The sequence below is a fragment of the Rhinoderma darwinii genome, unplaced genomic scaffold (genome assembly GCF_050947455.1).
Source record: "Rhinoderma darwinii isolate aRhiDar2 unplaced genomic scaffold, aRhiDar2.hap1 Scaffold_2142, whole genome shotgun sequence".
Taxonomy (NCBI): Eukaryota; Metazoa; Chordata; class Amphibia; order Anura; family Rhinodermatidae; genus Rhinoderma; species Rhinoderma darwinii.
Window position 1 is genome coordinate 27,460 of NW_027462476.1, and position 18,541 is coordinate 46,000.

Sequence of the window (18,541 nt, forward strand, 5' to 3'; positions counted from 1 at the left end):
GGAATTGCCTAGAAGTAGGCTGAATCGCTGCAAGGGCTGAACAGCAGTATCGGGCAGGCTCGGGCAACGCGCGGCCCGTTCGGGTTATCGCTTCTCGGCCTTTTGGCTAAGATCAAGTGTAGTATCTGTTCTTATCAGTTTAATATCTGATACGTCCCCTATCTGGGGACCATATATTAATTGGATTTTTAGAACAGGGAGATGGAAATAGAGCTTGCTCTGTCCACTCCACGCATTGACCTGGTATTGCAGTATTTCCAGGACCGGTGCACCCTTTCCTTATGTGTTGACTAAAAGCAGATTCCAAAAGTGTTTTTTGTCTTTGCTATTGTTTCTGTCTTTCTGAAGGGATCTCCCCTTTTAATCCCATTATTTCAACACCTGTTGGACAATGCATGAGTGATAATGAGCTCATTGATTAAATGCAATTAATGAATAGATTGCCACCTCTTGTTGTGTGTCGTCTGTGTTTCTGTGTTTCCGGCATTTCACATTGGAACACCTCATTCACCTTCCTTGTCTTCTCTCCGCCCTCCCTTTTAGGTAAGTTAAAGAGCTGCACCTGAGCCAGCCACTGATTGATTGATTGATTGATTGATTGATTGATTGATTGATTGATTGATTGATGCAGCACAACAGTCAAATAGTGGAGTGGAGTAGGGGAACAGCAAACAGCCAATAAAGCAGCCCGCCCGCTCGCCTGCCCGCCACAATGGACCTACCTGTGTACACTAGATGGATGTGATGGAATGTACTGTCGTCCCTACATTTCAAGAAGAAGTAAGAATTGCAGTTGCAACAAAGCCTTGCTTGCCTACAAAGAGAGCAGCAATTTGGATTTGTTACTATGTTACCTAGAAGAATAACAAACTGTGCAAGGATGGAGGTTGTAGGAGCAAGGAGAAGTTGTCTGTAAAGTTGGTGGATGCCTATTTTCCATTTTGCAGTCCCTTGTCTCCCTCTTGTGGCCTCCTGGAGGCAACTAGCTGTGCAAAAAAAAGACAGCCTGGCGGCCGGCTGTTGCAGTGTTGCCCTCTCAGGCAACACTGAGTGACTGACTGAGCCTCACCGTCTTATATAAAGTTCAGACGGAACTTTGCACGTGTCATAGTGGAGCCCTCAGGATTCCAGAGCCAGCTTTCTGACATCATAATGGGGCCTCAGAGATAAAAGCCTGGGCCCAGGCAGTGTTGGTCAGTGCTGCTCAGCAGGCAGCACTGGACTGGACTGGATTACAGCTGATACAAGGTGTGAAGGAACAAGGGGTGGCTGTGGGCATGCACTTGCTGCCGCTGCCAGTGTTTATCTGCATGGCAGCAGGGCATTTGGGCGTTGCCAGGAAGGCGTTTTTATGTAGATTCCTCCTCTTTCAGCACTGCATTGTGGTGCAAGCAAAAGAAGCAAATCCTGTCTGGCTTCCTCTCCGGCCTTTATTCACCTCCCGTGTAGCTGTGAGTGTGTGAGCCTGCAGGGCCCCATGGAATTGCCTAGAAGTAGGCTGAATCGCTGCAAGGGCTGAACAGCAGTATCGGGCAGGCTCGGGCAACGCGCGGCCCGTTCGGGTTATCGCTTCTCGGCCTTTTGGCTAAGATCAAGTGTAGTATCTGTTCTTATCAGTTTAATATCTGATACGTCCCCTATCTGGGGACCATATATTAAATGGATTTTTAGAACAGGGAGATGGAAATAGAGCTTGCTCTGTCCACTCCACGCATTGACCTGGTATTGCAGTATTTCCAGGACCGGTGCACCCTTTCCTTATGTGTTGACTAAAAGCAGATTCCAAAAGTGTTTTTTGTCTTTGCTATTGTTTCTGTCTTTCTGAAGGGATCTCCCCTTTTAATCCCATTATTTCAACACCTGTTGGACAATGCATGAGTGATAATGAGCTCATTGATTAAATGCAATTAATGAATAGATTGCCACCTCTTGTTGTGTGTCGTCTGTGTTTCTGTGTTTCCGGCATTTCACATTGGAACACCTCATTCACCTTCGAGCCAGCCACTGATTGATTGATTGATTGATTGATTGATTGATTGATTGATTGATTGATTGATTGATTGATTGATTGATTGATGCAGCACAACAGTCAAATAGTGGAGTGGAGTAGGGGAACAGCAAACAGCCAATAAAGCAGCCCGCCCGCTCGCCTGCCCGCCACAATGGACCTACCTGTGTACACTAGATGGATGTGATGGAATGTACTGTCGTCCCTACATTTCAAGAAGAAGTAAGAATTGCAGTTGCAACAAAGCCTTGCTTGCCTACAAAGAGAGCAGCAATTTGGATTTGTTACTATGTTACCTAGAAGAATAACAAACTGTGCAAGGATGGAGGTTGTAGGAGCAAGGAGAAGTTGTCTGTAAAGTTGGTGGATGCCTATTTTCCATTTTGCAGTCCCTTGTCTCCCTCTTGTGGCCTCCTGGAGGCAACTAGCTGTGCAAAAAAAAGACAGCCTGGCGGCCGGCTGTTGCAGTGTTGCCCTCTCAGGCAACACTGAGTGACTGACTGAGCCTCACCGTCTTATATAAAGTTCAGACGGAACTTTGCACGTGTCATAGTGGAGCCCTCAGGATTCCAGAGCCAGCTTTCTGACATCATAATGGGGCCTCAGAGATAAAAGCCTGGGCCCAGGCAGTGTTGGTCAGTGCTGCTCAGCAGGCAGCACTGGACTGGACTGGATTACAGCTGATACAAGGTGTGAAGGAACAAGGGGTGGCTGTGGGCATGCACTTGCTGCCGCTGCCAGTGTTTATCTGCATGGCAGCAGGGCATTTGGGCGTTGCCAGGAAGGCGTTTTTATGTAGATTCCTCCTCTTTCAGCACTGCATTGTGGTGCAAGCAAAAGAAGCAAATCCTGTCTGGCTTCCTCTCCGGCCTTTATTCACCTCCCGTGTAGCTGTGAGTGTGTGAGCCTGCAGGGCCCCATGGAATTGCCTAGAAGTAGGCTGAATCGCTGCAAGGGCTGAACAGCAGTATCGGGCAGGCTCGGGCAACGCGCGGCCCGTTCGGGTTATCGCTTCTCGGCCTTTTGGCTAAGATCAAGTGTAGTATCTGTTCTTATCAGTTTAATATCTGATACGTCCCCTATCTGGGGACCATATATTAAATGGATTTTTAGAACAGGGAGATGGAAATAGAGCTTGCTCTGTCCACTCCACGCATTGACCTGGTATTGCAGTATTTCCAGGACCGGTGCACCCTTTCCTTATGTGTTGACTAAAAGCAGATTCCAAAAGTGTTTTTTGTCTTTGCTATTGTTTCTGTCTTTCTGAAGGGATCTCCCCTTTTAATCCCATTATTTCAACACCTGTTGGACAATGCATGAGTGATAATGAGCTCATTGATTAAATGCAATTAATGAATAGATTGCCACCTCTTGTTGTGTGTCGTCTGTGTTTCTGTGTTTCCGGCATTTCACATTGGAACACCTCATTCACCTTCCTTGTCTTCTCTCCGCCCTCCCTTTTAGGTAAGTTAAAGAGCTGCACCTGAGCCAGCCACTGATTGATTGATTGATTGATTGATTGATTGATTGATTGATTGATTGATTGATTGATTGATTGATGCAGCACAACAGTCAAATAGTGGAGTGGAGTAGGGGAACAGCAAACAGCCAATAAAGCAGCCCGCCCGCTCGCCTGCCCGCCACAATGGACCTACCTGTGTACACTAGATGGATGTGATGGAATGTACTGTCGTCCCTACATTTCAAGAAGAAGTAAGAATTGCAGTTGCAACAAAGCCTTGCTTGCCTACAAAGAGAGCAGCAATTTGGATTTGTTACTATGTTACCTAGAAGAATAACAAACTGTGCAAGGATGGAGGTTGTAGGAGCAAGGAGAAGTTGTCTGTAAAGTTGGTGGATGCCTATTTTCCATTTTGCAGTCCCTTGTCTCCCTCTTGTGGCCTCCTGGAGGCAACTAGCTGTGCAAAAAAAAGACAGCCTGGCGGCCGGCTGTTGCAGTGTTGCCCTCTCAGGCAACACTGAGTGACTGACTGAGCCTCACCGTCTTATATAAAGTTCAGACGGAACTTTGCACGTGTCATAGTGGAGCCCTCAGGATTCCAGAGCCAGCTTTCTGACATCATAATGGGGCCTCAGAGATAAAAGCCTGGGCCCAGGCAGTGTTGGTCAGTGCTGCTCAGCAGGCAGCACTGGACTGGACTGGATTACAGCTGATACAAGGTGTGAAGGAACAAGGGGTGGCTGTGGGCATGCACTTGCTGCCGCTGCCAGTGTTTATCTGCATGGCAGCAGGGCATTTGGGCGTTGCCAGGAAGGCGTTTTTATGTAGATTCCTCCTCTTTCAGCACTGCATTGTGGTGCAAGCAAAAGAAGCAAATCCTGTCTGGCTTCCTCTCCGGCCTTTATTCACCTCCCGTGTAGCTGTGAGTGTGTGAGCCTGCAGGGCCCCATGGAATTGCCTAGAAGTAGGCTGAATCGCTGCAAGGGCTGAACAGCAGTATCGGGCAGGCTCGGGCAACGCGCGGCCCGTTCGGGTTATCGCTTCTCGGCCTTTTGGCTAAGATCAAGTGTAGTATCTGTTCTTATCAGTTTAATATCTGATACGTCCCCTATCTGGGGACCATATATTAAATGGATTTTTAGAACAGGGAGATGGAAATAGAGCTTGCTCTGTCCACTCCACGCATTGACCTGGTATTGCAGTATTTCCAGGACCGGTGCACCCTTTCCTTATGTGTTGACTAAAAGCAGATTCCAAAAGTGTTTTTTGTCTTTGCTATTGTTTCTGTCTTTCTGAAGGGATCTCCCCTTTTAATCCCATTATTTCAACACCTGTTGGACAATGCATGAGTGATAATGAGCTCATTGATTAAATGCAATTAATGAATAGATTGCCACCTCTTGTTGTGTGTCGTCTGTGTTTCTGTGTTTCCGGCATTTCACATTGGAACACCTCATTCACCTTCCTTGTCTTCTCTCCGCCCTCCCTTTTAGGTAAGTTAAAGAGCTGCACCTGAGCCAGCCACTGATTGATTGATTGATTGATTGATTGATTGATTGATTGATTGATTGATTGATTGATGCAGCACAACAGTCAAATAGTGGAGTGGAGTAGGGGAACAGCAAACAGCCAATAAAGCAGCCCGCCCGCTCGCCTGCCCGCCACAATGGACCTACCTGTGTACACTAGATGGATGTGATGGAATGTACTGTCGTCCCTACATTTCAAGAAGAAGTAAGAATTGCAGTTGCAACAAAGCCTTGCTTGCCTACAAAGAGAGCAGCAATTTGGATTTGTTACTATGTTACCTAGAAGAATAACAAACTGTGCAAGGATGGAGGTTGTAGGAGCAAGGAGAAGTTGTCTGTAAAGTTGGTGGATGCCTATTTTCCATTTTGCAGTCCCTTGTCTCCCTCTTGTGGCCTCCTGGAGGCAACTAGCTGTGCAAAAAAAAGACAGCCTGGCGGCCGGCTGTTGCAGTGTTGCCCTCTCAGGCAACACTGAGTGACTGACTGAGCCTCACCGTCTTATATAAAGTTCAGACGGAACTTTGCACGTGTCATAGTGGAGCCCTCAGGATTCCAGAGCCAGCTTTCTGACATCATAATGGGGCCTCAGAGATAAAAGCCTGGGCCCAGGCAGTGTTGGTCAGTGCTGCTCAGCAGGCAGCACTGGACTGGATTACAGCTGATACAAGGTGTGAAGGAACAAGGGGTGGCTGTGGGCATGCACTTGCTGCCGCTGCCAGTGTTTATCTGCATGGCAGCAGGGCATTTGGGCGTTGCCAGGAAGGCGTTTTTATGTAGATTCCTCCTCTTTCAGCACTGCATTGTGGTGCAAGCAAAAGAAGCAAATCCTGTCTGGCTTCCTCTCCGGCCTTTATTCACCTCCCGTGTAGCTGTGAGTGTGTGAGCCTGCAGGGCCCCATGGAATTGCCTAGAAGTAGGCTGAATCGCTGCAAGGGCTGAACAGCAGTATCGGGCAGGCTCGGGCAACGCGCGGCCCGTTCGGGTTATCGCTTCTCGGCCTTTTGGCTAAGATCAAGTGTAGTATCTGTTCTTATCAGTTTAATATCTGATACGTCCCCTATCTGGGGACCATATATTAAATGGATTTTTAGAACAGGGAGATGGAAATAGAGCTTGCTCTGTCCACTCCACGCATTGACCTGGTATTGCAGTATTTCCAGGACCGGTGCACCCTTTCCTTATGTGTTGACTAAAAGCAGATTCCAAAAGTGTTTTTTGTCTTTGCTATTGTTTCTGTCTTTCTGAAGGGATCTCCCCTTTTAATCCCATTATTTCAACACCTGTTGGACAATGCATGAGTGATAATGAGCTCATTGATTAAATGCAATTAATGAATAGATTGCCACCTCTTGTTGTGTGTCGTCTGTGTTTCTGTGTTTCCGGCATTTCACATTGGAACACCTCATTCACCTTCCTTGTCTTCTCTCCGCCCTCCCTTTTAGGTAAGTTAAAGAGCTGCACCTGAGCCAGCCACTGATTGATTGATTGATTGATTGATTGATTGATTGATTGATTGATTGATTGCAGCACAACAGTCAAATAGTGGAGTGGAGTAGGGGAACAGCAAACAGCCAATAAAGCAGCCCGCCCGCTCGCCTGCCCGCCACAATGGACCTACCTGTGTACACTAGATGGATGTGATGGAATGTACTGTCGTCCCTACATTTCAAGAAGAAGTAAGAATTGCAGTTGCAACAAAGCCTTGCTTGCCTACAAAGAGAGCAGCAATTTGGATTTGTTACTATGTTACCTAGAAGAATAACAAACTGTGCAAGGATGGAGGTTGTAGGAGCAAGGAGAAGTTGTCTGTAAAGTTGGTGGATGCCTATTTTCCATTTTGCAGTCCCTTGTCTCCCTCTTGTGGCCTCCTGGAGGCAACTAGCTGTGCAAAAAAAAGACAGCCTGGCGGCCGGCTGTTGCAGTGTTGCCCTCTCAGGCAACACTGAGTGACTGACTGAGCCTCACCGTCTTATATAAAGTTCAGACGGAACTTTGCACGTGTCATAGTGGAGCCCTCAGGATTCCAGAGCCAGCTTTCTGACATCATAATGGGGCCTCAGAGATAAAAGCCTGGGCCCAGGCAGTGTTGGTCAGTGCTGCTCAGCAGGCAGCACTGGACTGGACTGGATTACAGCTGATACAAGGTGTGAAGGAACAAGGGGTGGCTGTGGGCATGCACTTGCTGCCGCTGCCAGTGTTTATCTGCATGGCAGCAGGGCATTTGGGCGTTGCCAGGAAGGCGTTTTTATGTAGATTCCTCCTCTTTCAGCACTGCATTGTGGTGCAAGCAAAAGAAGCAAATCCTGTCTGGCTTCCTCTCCGGCCTTTATTCACCTCCCGTGTAGCTGTGAGTGTGTGAGCCTGCAGGGCCCCATGGAATTGCCTAGAAGTAGGCTGAATCGCTGCAAGGGCTGAACAGCAGTATCGGGCAGGCTCGGGCAACGCGCGGCCCGTTCGGGTTATCGCTTCTCGGCCTTTTGGCTAAGATCAAGTGTAGTATCTGTTCTTATCAGTTTAATATCTGATACGTCCCCTATCTGGGGACCATATATTAAATGGATTTTTAGAACAGGGAGATGGAAATAGAGCTTGCTCTGTCCACTCCACGCATTGACCTGGTATTGCAGTATTTCCAGGACCGGTGCACCCTTTCCTTATGTGTTGACTAAAAGCAGATTCCAAAAGTGTTTTTTGTCTTTGCTATTGTTTCTGTCTTTCTGAAGGGATCTCCCCTTTTAATCCCATTATTTCAACACCTGTTGGACAATGCATGAGTGATAATGAGCTCATTGATTAAATGCAATTAATGAATAGATTGCCACCTCTTGTTGTGTGTCGTCTGTGTTTCTGTGTTTCCGGCATTTCACATTGGAACACCTCATTCACCTTCCTTGTCTTCTCTCCGCCCTCCCTTTTAGGTAAGTTAAAGAGCTGCACCTGAGCCAGCCACTGATTGATTGATTGATTGATTGATTGATTGATTGATTGATGCAGCACAACAGTCAAATAGTGGAGTGGAGTAGGGGAACAGCAAACAGCCAATAAAGCAGCCCGCCCGCTCGCCTGCCCGCCACAATGGACCTACCTGTGTACACTAGATGGATGTGATGGAATGTACTGTCGTCCCTACATTTCAAGAAGAAGTAAGAATTGCAGTTGCAACAAAGCCTTGCTTGCCTACAAAGAGAGCAGCAATTTGGATTTGTTACTATGTTACCTAGAAGAATAACAAACTGTGCAAGGATGGAGGTTGTAGGAGCAAGGAGAAGTTGTCTGTAAAGTTGGTGGATGCCTATTTTCCATTTTGCAGTCCCTTGTCTCCCTCTTGTGGCCTCCTGGAGGCAACTAGCTGTGCAAAAAAAAGACAGCCTGGCGGCCGGCTGTTGCAGTGTTGCCCTCTCAGGCAACACTGAGTGACTGACTGAGCCTCACCGTCTTATATAAAGTTCAGACGGAACTTTGCACGTGTCATAGTGGAGCCCTCAGGATTCCAGAGCCAGCTTTCTGACATCATAATGGGGCCTCAGAGATAAAAGCCTGGGCCCAGGCAGTGTTGGTCAGTGCTGCTCAGCAGGCAGCACTGGACTGGACTGGATTACAGCTGATACAAGGTGTGAAGGAACAAGGGGTGGCTGTGGGCATGCACTTGCTGCCGCTGCCAGTGTTTATCTGCATGGCAGCAGGGCATTTGGGCGTTGCCAGGAAGGCGTTTTTATGTAGATTCCTCCTCTTTCAGCACTGCATTGTGGTGCAAGCAAAAGAAGCAAATCCTGTCTGGCTTCCTCTCCGGCCTTTATTCACCTCCCGTGTAGCTGTGAGTGTGTGAGCCTGCAGGGCCCCATGGAATTGCCTAGAAGTAGGCTGAATCGCTGCAAGGGCTGAACAGCAGTATCGGGCAGGCTCGGGCAACGCGCGGCCCGTTCGGGTTATCGCTTCTCGGCCTTTTGGCTAAGATCAAGTGTAGTATCTGTTCTTATCAGTTTAATATCTGATACGTCCCCTATCTGGGGACCATATATTAAATGGATTTTTAGAACAGGGAGATGGAAATAGAGCTTGCTCTGTCCACTCCACGCATTGACCTGGTATTGCAGTATTTCCAGGACCGGTGCACCCTTTCCTTATGTGTTGACTAAAAGCAGATTCCAAAAGTGTTTTTTGTCTTTGCTATTGTTTCTGTCTTTCTGAAGGGATCTCCCCTTTTAATCCCATTATTTCAACACCTGTTGGACAATGCATGAGTGATAATGAGCTCATTGATTAAATGCAATTAATGAATAGATTGCCACCTCTTGTTGTGTGTCGTCTGTGTTTCTGTGTTTCCGGCATTTCACATTGGAACACCTCATTCACCTTCCTTGTCTTCTCTCCGCCCTCCCTTTTAGGTAAGTTAAAGAGCTGCACCTGAGCCAGCCACTGATTGATTGATTGATTGATTGATTGATTGATTGATTGATTGATTGATTGATGCAGCACAACAGTCAAATAGTGGAGTGGAGTAGGGGAACAGCAAACAGCCAATAAAGCAGCCCGCCCGCTCGCCTGCCCGCCACAATGGACCTACCTGTGTACACTAGATGGATGTGATGGAATGTACTGTCGTCCCTACATTTCAAGAAGAAGTAAGAATTGCAGTTGCAACAAAGCCTTGCTTGCCTACAAAGAGAGCAGCAATTTGGATTTGTTACTATGTTACCTAGAAGAATAACAAACTGTGCAAGGATGGAGGTTGTAGGAGCAAGGAGAAGTTGTCTGTAAAGTTGGTGGATGCCTATTTTCCATTTTGCAGTCCCTTGTCTCCCTCTTGTGGCCTCCTGGAGGCAACTAGCTGTGCAAAAAAAAGACAGCCTGGCGGCCGGCTGTTGCAGTGTTGCCCTCTCAGGCAACACTGAGTGACTGACTGAGCCTCACCGTCTTATATAAAGTTCAGACGGAACTTTGCACGTGTCATAGTGGAGCCCTCAGGATTCCAGAGCCAGCTTTCTGACATCATAATGGGGCCTCAGAGATAAAAGCCTGGGCCCAGGCAGTGTTGGTCAGTGCTGCTCATCAGGCAGCACTGGACTGGACTGGATTACAGCTGATACAAGGTGTGAAGGAACAAGGGGTGGCTGTGGGCATGCACTTGCTGCCGCTGCCAGTGTTTATCTGCATGGCAGCAGGGCATTTGGGCGTTGCCAGGAAGGCGTTTTTATGTAGATTCCTCCTCTTTCAGCACTGCATTGTGGTGCAAGCAAAAGAAGCAAATCCTGTCTGGCTTCCTCTCCGGCCTTTATTCACCTCCCGTGTAGCTGTGAGTGTGTGAGCCTGCAGGGCCCCATGGAATTGCCTAGAAGTAGGCTGAATCGCTGCAAGGGCTGAACAGCAGTATCGGGCAGGCTCGGGCAACGCGCGGCCCGTTCGGGTTATCGCTTCTCGGCCTTTTGGCTAAGATCAAGTGTAGTATCTGTTCTTATCAGTTTAATATCTGATACGTCCCCTATCTGGGGACCATATATTAAATGGATTTTTAGAACAGGGAGATGGAAATAGAGCTTGCTCTGTCCACTCCACGCATTGACCTGGTATTGCAGTATTTCCAGGACCGGTGCACCCTTTCCTTATGTGTTGACTAAAAGCAGATTCCAAAAGTGTTTTTTGTCTTTGCTATTGTTTCTGTCTTTCTGAAGGGATCTCCCCTTTTAATCCCATTATTTCAACACCTGTTGGACAATGCATGAGTGATAATGAGCTCACTGATTAAATGCAATTAATGAATAGATTGCCACCTCTTGTTGTGTGTCGTCTGTGTTTCTGTGTTTCCGGCATTTCACATTGGAACACCTCATTCACCTTCCTTGTCTTCTCTCCGCCCTCCCTTTTAGGTAAGTTAAAGAGCTGCACCTGAGCCAGCCACTGATTGATTGATTGATTGATTGATTGATTGATTGATTGATTGATTGATTGATTGATTGATGCAGCACAACAGTCAAATAGTGGAGTGGAGTAGGGGAACAGCAAACAGCCAATAAAGCAGCCCGCCCGCTCGCCTGCCCGCCACAATGGACCTACCTGTGTACACTAGATGGATGTGATGGAATGTACTGTCGTCCCTACATTTCAAGAAGAAGTAAGAATTGCAGTTGCAACAAAGCCTTGCTTGCCTACAAAGAGAGCAGCAATTTGGATTTGTTACTATGTTACCTAGAAGAATAACAAACTGTGCAAGGATGGAGGTTGTAGGAGCAAGGAGAAGTTGTCTGTAAAGTTGGTGGATGCCTATTTTCCATTTTGCAGTCCCTTGTCTCCCTCTTGTGGCCTCCTGGAGGCAACTAGCTGTGCAAAAAAAAGACAGCCTGGCGGCCGGCTGTTGCAGTGTTGCCCTCTCAGGCAACACTGAGTGACTGACTGAGCCTCACCGTCTTATATAAAGTTCAGACGGAACTTTGCACGTGTCATAGTGGAGCCCTCAGGATTCCAGAGCCAGCTTTCTGACATCATAATGGGGCCTCAGAGATAAAAGCCTGGGCCCAGGCAGTGTTGGTCAGTGCTGCTCAGCAGGCAGCACTGGACTGGACTGGATTACAGCTGATACAAGGTGTGAAGGAACAAGGGGTGGCTGTGGGCATGCACTTGCTGCCGCTGCCAGTGTTTATCTGCATGGCAGCAGGGCATTTGGGCGTTGCCAGGAAGGCGTTTTTATGTAGATTCCTCCTCTTTCAGCACTGCATTGTGGTGCAAGCAAAAGAAGCAAATCCTGTCTGGCTTCCTCTCCGGCCTTTATTCACCTCCCGTGTAGCTGTGAGTGTGTGAGCCTGCAGGGCCCCATGGAATTGCCTAGAAGTAGGCTGAATCGCTGCAAGGGCTGAACAGCAGTATCGGGCAGGCTCGGGCAACGCGCGGCCCGTTCGGGTTATCGCTTCTCGGCCTTTTGGCTAAGATCAAGTGTAGTATCTGTTCTTATCAGTTTAATATCTGATACGTCCCCTATCTGGGGACCATATATTAAATGGATTTTTAGAACAGGGAGATGGAAATAGAGCTTGCTCTGTCCACTCCACGCATTGACCTGGTATTGCAGTATTTCCAGGACCGGTGCACCCTTTCCTTATGTGTTGACTAAAAGCAGATTCCAAAAGTGTTTTTTGTCTTTGCTATTGTTTCTGTCTTTCTGAAGGGATCTCCCCTTTTAATCCCATTATTTCAACACCTGTTGGACAATGCATGAGTGATAATGAGCTCATTGATTAAATGCAATTAATGAATAGATTGCCACCTCTTGTTGTGTGTCGTCTGTGTTTCTGTGTTTCCGGCATTTCACATTGGAACACCTCATTCACCTTCCTTGTCTTCTCTCCGCCCTCCCTTTTAGGTAAGTTAAAGAGCTGCACCTGAGCCAGCCACTGATTGATTGATTGATTGATTGATTGATTGATTGATTGATTGATTGATTGATGCAGCACAACAGTCAAATAGTGGAGTGGAGTAGGGGAACAGCAAACAGCCAATAAAGCAGCCCGCCCCCTCGCCTGCCCGCCACAATGGACCTACCTGTGTACACTAGATGGATGTGATGGAATGTACTGTCGTCCCTACATTTCAAGAAGAAGTAAGAATTGCAGTTGCAACAAAGACTTGCTTGCCTACAAAGAGAGCAGCAATTTGGATTTGTTACTATGTTACCTAGAAGAATAACAAACTGTGCAAGGATGGAGGTTGTAGGAGCAAGGAGAAGTTGTCTGTAAAGTTGGTGGATGCCTATTTTCCATTTTGCAGTCCCTTGTCTCCCTCTTGTGGCCTCCTGGAGGCAACTAGCTGTGCAAAAAAAAGACAGCCTGGCGGCCGGCTGTTGCAGTGTTGCCCTCTCAGGCAACACTGAGTGACTGACTGAGCCTCACCGTCTTATATAAAGTTCAGACGGAACTTTGCACGTGTCATAGTGGAGCCCTCAGGATTCCAGAGCCAGCTTTCTGACATCATAATGGGGCCTCAGAGATAAAAGCCTGGGCCCAGGCAGTGTTGGTCAGTGCTGCTCAGCAGGCAGCACTGGACTGGACTGGATTACAGCTGATACAAGGTGTGAAGGAACAAGGGGTGGCTGTGGGCATGCACTTGCTGCCGCTGCCAGTGTTTATCTGCATGGCAGCAGGGCATTTGGGCGTTGCCAGGAAGGCGTTTTTATGTAGATTCCTCCTCTTTCAGCACTGCATTGTGGTGCAAGCAAAAGAAGCAAATCCTGTCTGGCTTCCTCTCCGGCCTTTATTCACCTCCCGTGTAGCTGTGAGTGTGTGAGCCTGCAGGGCCCCATGGAATTGCCTAGAAGTAGGCTGAATCGCTGCAAGGGCTGAACAGCAGTATCGGGCAGGCTCGGGCAACGCGCGGCCCGTTCGGGTTATCGCTTCTCGGCCTTTTGGCTAAGATCAAGTGTAGTATCTGTTCTTATCAGTTTAATATCTGATACGTCCCCTATCTGGGGACCATATATTAAATGGATTTTTAGAACAGGGAGATGGAAATAGAGCTTGCTCTGTCCACTCCACGCATTGACCTGGTATTGCAGTATTTCCAGGACCGGTGCACCCTTTCCTTATGTGTTGACTAAAAGCAGATTCCAAAAGTGTTTTTTGTCTTTGCTATTGTTTCTGTCTTTCTGAAGGGATCTCCCCTTTTAATCCCATTATTTCAACACCTGTTGGACAATGCATGAGTGATAATGAGCTCATTGATTAAATGCAATTAATGAATAGATTGCCACCTCTTGTTGTGTGTCGTCTGTGTTTCTGTGTTTCCGGCATTTCACATTGGAACACCTCATTCACCTTCCTTGTCTTCTCTCCGCCCTCCCTTTTAGGTAAGTTAAAGAGCTGCACCTGAGCCAGCCACTGATTGATTGATTGATTGATTGATTGATTGATTGATTGATTGATTGATTGATTGATGCAGCACAACAGTCAAATAGTGGAGTGGAGTAGGGGAACAGCAAACAGCCAATAAAGCAGCCCGCCCGCTCGCCTGCCCGCCACAATGGACCTACCTGTGTACACTAGATGGATGTGATGGAATGTACTGTCGTCCCTACATTTCAAGAAGAAGTAAGAATTGCAGTTGCAACAAAGCCTTGCTTGCCTACAAAGAGAGCAGCAATTTGGATTTGTTACTATGTTACCTAGAAGAATAACAAACTGTGCAAGGATGGAGGTTGTAGGAGCAAGGAGAAGTTGTCTGTAAAGTTGGTGGATGCCTATTTTCCATTTTGCAGTCCCTTGTCTCCCTCTTGTGGCCTCCTGGAGGCAACTAGCTGTGCAAAAAAAAGACAGCCTGGCGGCCGGCTGTTGCAGTGTTGCCCTCTCAGGCAACACTGAGTGACTGACTGAGCCTCACCGTCTTATATAAAGTTCAGACGGAACTTTGCACGTGTCATAGTGGAGCCCTCAGGATTCCAGAGCCAGCTTTCTGACATCATAATGGGGCCTCAGAGATAAAAGCCTGGGCCCAGGCAGTGTTGGTCAGTGCTGCTCAGCAGGCAGCACTGGACTGGACTGGATTACAGCTGATACAAGGTGTGAAGGAACAAGGGGTGGCTGTGGGCATGCACTTGCTGCCGCTGCCAGTGTTTATCTGCATGGCAGCAGGGCATTTGGGCGTTGCCAGGAAGGCGTTTTTATGTAGATTCCTCCTCTTTCAGCACTGCATTGTGGTGCAAGCAAAAGAAGCAAATCCTGTCTGGCTTCCTCTCCGGCCTTTATTCACCTCCCGTGTAGCTGTGAGTGTGTGAGCCTGCAGGGCCCCATGGAATTGCCTAGAAGTAGGCTGAATCGCTGCAAGGGCTGAACAGCAGTATCGGGCAGGCTCGGGCAACGCGCGGCCCGTTCGGGTTATCGCTTCTCGGCCTTTTGGCTAAGATCAAGTGTAGTATCTGTTCTTATCAGTTTAATATCTGATACGTCCCCTATCTGGGGACCATATATTAAATGGATTTTTAGAACAGGGAGATGGAAATAGAGCTTGCTCTGTCCACTCCACGCATTGACCTGGTATTGCAGTATTTCCAGGACCGGTGCACCCTTTCCTTATGTGTTGACTAAAAGCAGATTCCAAAAGTGTTTTTTGTCTTTGCTATTGTTTCTGTCTTTCTGAAGGGATCTCCCCTTTTAATCCCATTATTTCAACACCTGTTGGACAATGCATGAGTGATAATGAGCTCATTGATTAAATGCAATTAATGAATAGATTGCCACCTCTTGTTGTGTGTCGTCTGTGTTTCTGTGTTTCCGGCATTTCACATTGGAACACCTCATTCACCTTCCTTGTCTTCTCTCCGCCCTCCCTTTTAGGTAAGTTAAAGAGCTGCACCTGAGCCAGCCACTGATTGATTGATTGATTGATTGATTGATTGATTGATTGATTGATTGATTGATTGATTGATGCAGCACAACAGTCAAATAGTGGAGTGGAGTAGGGGAACAGCAAACAGCCAATAAAGCAGCCCGCCCGCCCGCCTGCCCGCCACAATGGACCTACCTGTGTACACTAGATGGATGTGATGGAATGTACTGTCGTCCCTACATTTCAAGAAGAAGTAAGAATTGCAGTTGCAACAAAGCCTTGCTTGCCTACAAAGAGAGCAGCAATTTGGATTTGTTACTATGTTACCTAGAAGAATAACAAACTGTGCAAGGATGGAGGTTGTAGGAGCAAGGAGAAGTTGTCTGTAAAGTTGGTGGATGCCTATTTTCCATTTTGCAGTCCCTTGTCTCCCTCTTGTGGCCTCCTGGAGGCAACTAGCTGTGCAAAAAAAAGACAGCCTGGCGGCCGGCTGTTGCAGTGTTGCCCTCTCAGGCAACACTGAGTGACTGACTGAGCCTCACCGTCTTATATAAAGTTCAGACGGAACTTTGCACGTGTCATAGTGGAGCCCTCAGGATTCCAGAGCCAGCTTTCTGACATCATAATGGGGCCTCAGAGATAAAAGCCTGGGCCCAGGCAGTGTTGGTCAGTGCTGCTCAGCAGGCAGCACTGGACTGGACTGGATTACAGCTGATACAAGGTGTGAAGGAACAAGGGGTGGCTGTGGGCATGCACTTGCTGCCGCTGCCAGTGTTTATCTGCATGGCAGCAGGGCATTTGGGCGTTGCCAGGAAGGTGTTTTTATGTAGATTCCTCCTCTTTCAGCACTGCATTGTGGTGCAAGCAAAAGAAGCAAATCCTGTCTGGCTTCCTCTCCGGCCTTTATTCACCTCCCGTGTAGCTGTGAGTGTGTGAGCCTGCAGGGCCCCATGGAATTGCCTAGAAGTAGGCTGAATCGCTGCAAGGGCTGAACAGCAGTATCGGGCAGGCTCGGGCAACGCGCGGCCCGTTCGGGTTATCGCTTCTCGGCCTTTTGGCTAAGATCAAGTGTAGTATCTGTTCTTATCAGTTTAATATCTGATACGTCCCCTATCTGGGGACCATATATTAAATGGATTTTTAGAACAGGGAGATGGATATAGAGCTTGCTCTGTCCACTCCACGCATTGACCTGGTATTGCAGTATTTCCAGGACCGGTGCACCCTTTCCTTATGTGTTGACTAAAAGCAGATTCCAAAAGTGTTTTTTGTCTTTGCTATTGTTTCTGTCTTTCTGAAGGGATCTCCCCTTTTAATCCCATTATTTCAACACCTGTTGGACAATGCATGAGTGATAATGAGCTCATTGATTAAATGCAATTAATGAATAGATTGCCACCTCTTGTTGTGTGTCGTCTGTGTTTCTGTGTTTCCGGCATTTCACATTGGAACACCTCATTCACCTTCCTTGTCTTCTCTCCGCCCTCCCTTTTAGGTAAGTTAAAGAGCTGCACCTGAGCCAGCCACTGATTGATTGATTGATTGATTGATTGATTGATTGATTGATGCAGCACAACAGTCAAATAGTGGAGTGGAGTAGGGGAACAGCAAACAGCCAATAAAGCAGCCCGCCCGCTCGCCTGCCCGCCACAATGGACCTACCTGTGTACACTAGATGGATGTGATGGAATGTACTGTCGTCCCTACATTTCAAGAAGAAGTAAGAATTGCAGTTGCAACAAAGCCTTGCTTGCCTACAAAGAGAGCAGCAATTTGGATTTGTTACTATGTTACCTAGAAGAATAACAAACTGTGCAAGGATGGAGGTTGTAGGAGCAAGGAGAAGTTGTCTGTAAAGTTGGTGGATGCCTATTTTCCATTTTGCAGTCCCTTGTCTCCCTCTTGTGGCCTCCTGGAGGCAACTAGCTGTGCAAAAAAAAGACAGCCTGGCGGCCGGCTGTTGCAGTGTTGCCCTCTCAGGCAACACTGAGTGACTGACTGAGCCTCACCGTCTTATATAAAGTTCAGACGGAACTTTGCACGTGTCATAGTGGAGCCCTCAGGATTCCAGAGCCAGCTTTCTGACATCATAATGGGGCCTCAGAGATAAAAGCCTGGGCCCAGGCAGTGTTGGTCAGTGCTGCTCAGCAGGCAGCACTGGACTGGACTGGATTACAGCTGATACAAGGTGTGAAGGAACAAGGGGTGGCTGTGGGCATGCACTTGCTGCCGCTGCCAGTGTTTATCTGCATGGCAGCAGGGCATTTGGGCGTTGCCAGGAAGGCGTTTTTATGTAGATTCCTCCTCTTTCAGCACTGCATTGTGGTGCAAGCAAAAGAAGCAAATCCTGTCTGGCTTCCTCTCCGGCCTTTATTCACCTCCCGTGTAGCTGTGAGTGTGTGAGCCTGCAGGGCCCCATGGAATTGCCTAGAAGTAGGCTGAATCGCTGCAAGGGCTGAACAGCAGTATCGGGCAGGCTCGGGCAACGCGCGGCCCGTTCGGGTTATCGCTTCTCGGCCTTTTGGCTAAGATCAAGTGTAGTATCTGTTCTTATCAGTTTAATATCTGATACGTCCCCTATCTGGGGACCATATATTAAATGGATTTTTAGAACAGGGAGATGGAAATAGAGCTTGCTCTGTCCACTCCACGCATTGACCTGGTATTGCAGTATTTCCAGGACCGGTGCACCCTTTCCTTATGTGTTGACTAAAAGCAGATTCCAAAAGTGTTTTTTGTCTTTGCTATTGTTTCTGTCTTTCTGAAGGGATCTCCCCTTTTAATCCCATTATTTCAACACCTGTTGGACAATGCATGAGTGATAATGAGCTCATTGATTAAATGCAATTAATGAATAGATTGCCACCTCTTGTTGTGTGTCGTCTGTGTTTCTGTGTTTCCGGCATTTCACATTGGAACACCTCATTCACCTTCCTTGTCTTCTCTCCGCCCTCCCTTTTAGGTAAGTTAAAGAGCTGCACCTGAGCCAGCCACTGATTGATTGATTGATTGATTGATTGATTGATTGATTGATTGATTGATTGATTGATGCAGCACAACAGTCAAATAGTGGAGTGGAGTAGGGGAACAGCAAACAGCCAATAAAGCAGCCCGCCCGCTCGCCTGCCCGCCACAATGGACCTACCTGTGTACACTAGATGGATGTGATGGAATGTACTGTCGTCCCTACATTTCAAGAAGAAGTAAGAATTGCAGTTGCAACAAAGCCTTGCTTGC

The 18,541-nt window shown here is 47.6% G+C and overlaps 13 non-coding genes across 13 annotated transcripts; all 13 read left to right on the top strand.

The window, feature by feature from the left end:
- Window positions 1–86: 86 nt before the first annotated feature.
- LOC142701630 (U2 spliceosomal RNA) lies at window positions 87–277 on the top strand. Its single transcript, XR_012866966.1, has one exon. It is a non-coding gene; the product is annotated as a U2 spliceosomal RNA (small nuclear RNA).
- A 1,288-nt stretch (window positions 278–1,565) lies between these two features.
- LOC142701606 (U2 spliceosomal RNA) lies at window positions 1,566–1,756 on the top strand. Its single transcript, XR_012866944.1, has one exon. It is a non-coding gene; the product is annotated as a U2 spliceosomal RNA (small nuclear RNA).
- Window positions 1,757–3,015: 1,259 nt separating this feature from the next.
- On the top strand, window positions 3,016–3,206 carry LOC142701608 (U2 spliceosomal RNA). Its single transcript, XR_012866946.1, has one exon. It is a non-coding gene; the product is annotated as a U2 spliceosomal RNA (small nuclear RNA).
- A 1,300-nt stretch (window positions 3,207–4,506) lies between these two features.
- Window positions 4,507–4,697, top strand: LOC142701609 (U2 spliceosomal RNA). The gene has a single exon (XR_012866947.1). It is a non-coding gene; the product is annotated as a U2 spliceosomal RNA (small nuclear RNA).
- A 1,287-nt stretch (window positions 4,698–5,984) lies between these two features.
- On the top strand, window positions 5,985–6,175 carry LOC142701610 (U2 spliceosomal RNA). Its single transcript, XR_012866948.1, has one exon. It is a non-coding gene; the product is annotated as a U2 spliceosomal RNA (small nuclear RNA).
- Window positions 6,176–7,460: 1,285 nt separating this feature from the next.
- LOC142701612 (U2 spliceosomal RNA) lies at window positions 7,461–7,651 on the top strand. Its single transcript, XR_012866949.1, has one exon. It is a non-coding gene; the product is annotated as a U2 spliceosomal RNA (small nuclear RNA).
- Window positions 7,652–8,927: 1,276 nt separating this feature from the next.
- On the top strand, window positions 8,928–9,118 carry LOC142701613 (U2 spliceosomal RNA). The gene has a single exon (XR_012866950.1). It is a non-coding gene; the product is annotated as a U2 spliceosomal RNA (small nuclear RNA).
- Window positions 9,119–10,406: 1,288 nt separating this feature from the next.
- On the top strand, window positions 10,407–10,597 carry LOC142701614 (U2 spliceosomal RNA). The gene has a single exon (XR_012866951.1). It is a non-coding gene; the product is annotated as a U2 spliceosomal RNA (small nuclear RNA).
- A 1,296-nt stretch (window positions 10,598–11,893) lies between these two features.
- LOC142701615 (U2 spliceosomal RNA) lies at window positions 11,894–12,084 on the top strand. The gene has a single exon (XR_012866952.1). It is a non-coding gene; the product is annotated as a U2 spliceosomal RNA (small nuclear RNA).
- A 1,288-nt stretch (window positions 12,085–13,372) lies between these two features.
- LOC142701616 (U2 spliceosomal RNA) lies at window positions 13,373–13,563 on the top strand. Its single transcript, XR_012866953.1, has one exon. It is a non-coding gene; the product is annotated as a U2 spliceosomal RNA (small nuclear RNA).
- A 1,292-nt stretch (window positions 13,564–14,855) lies between these two features.
- Window positions 14,856–15,046, top strand: LOC142701617 (U2 spliceosomal RNA). Its single transcript, XR_012866954.1, has one exon. It is a non-coding gene; the product is annotated as a U2 spliceosomal RNA (small nuclear RNA).
- A 1,296-nt stretch (window positions 15,047–16,342) lies between these two features.
- Window positions 16,343–16,533, top strand: LOC142701595 (U2 spliceosomal RNA). The gene has a single exon (XR_012866934.1). It is a non-coding gene; the product is annotated as a U2 spliceosomal RNA (small nuclear RNA).
- A 1,276-nt stretch (window positions 16,534–17,809) lies between these two features.
- LOC142701618 (U2 spliceosomal RNA) lies at window positions 17,810–18,000 on the top strand. The gene has a single exon (XR_012866955.1). It is a non-coding gene; the product is annotated as a U2 spliceosomal RNA (small nuclear RNA).
- Window positions 18,001–18,541: the final 541 nt, after the last annotated feature.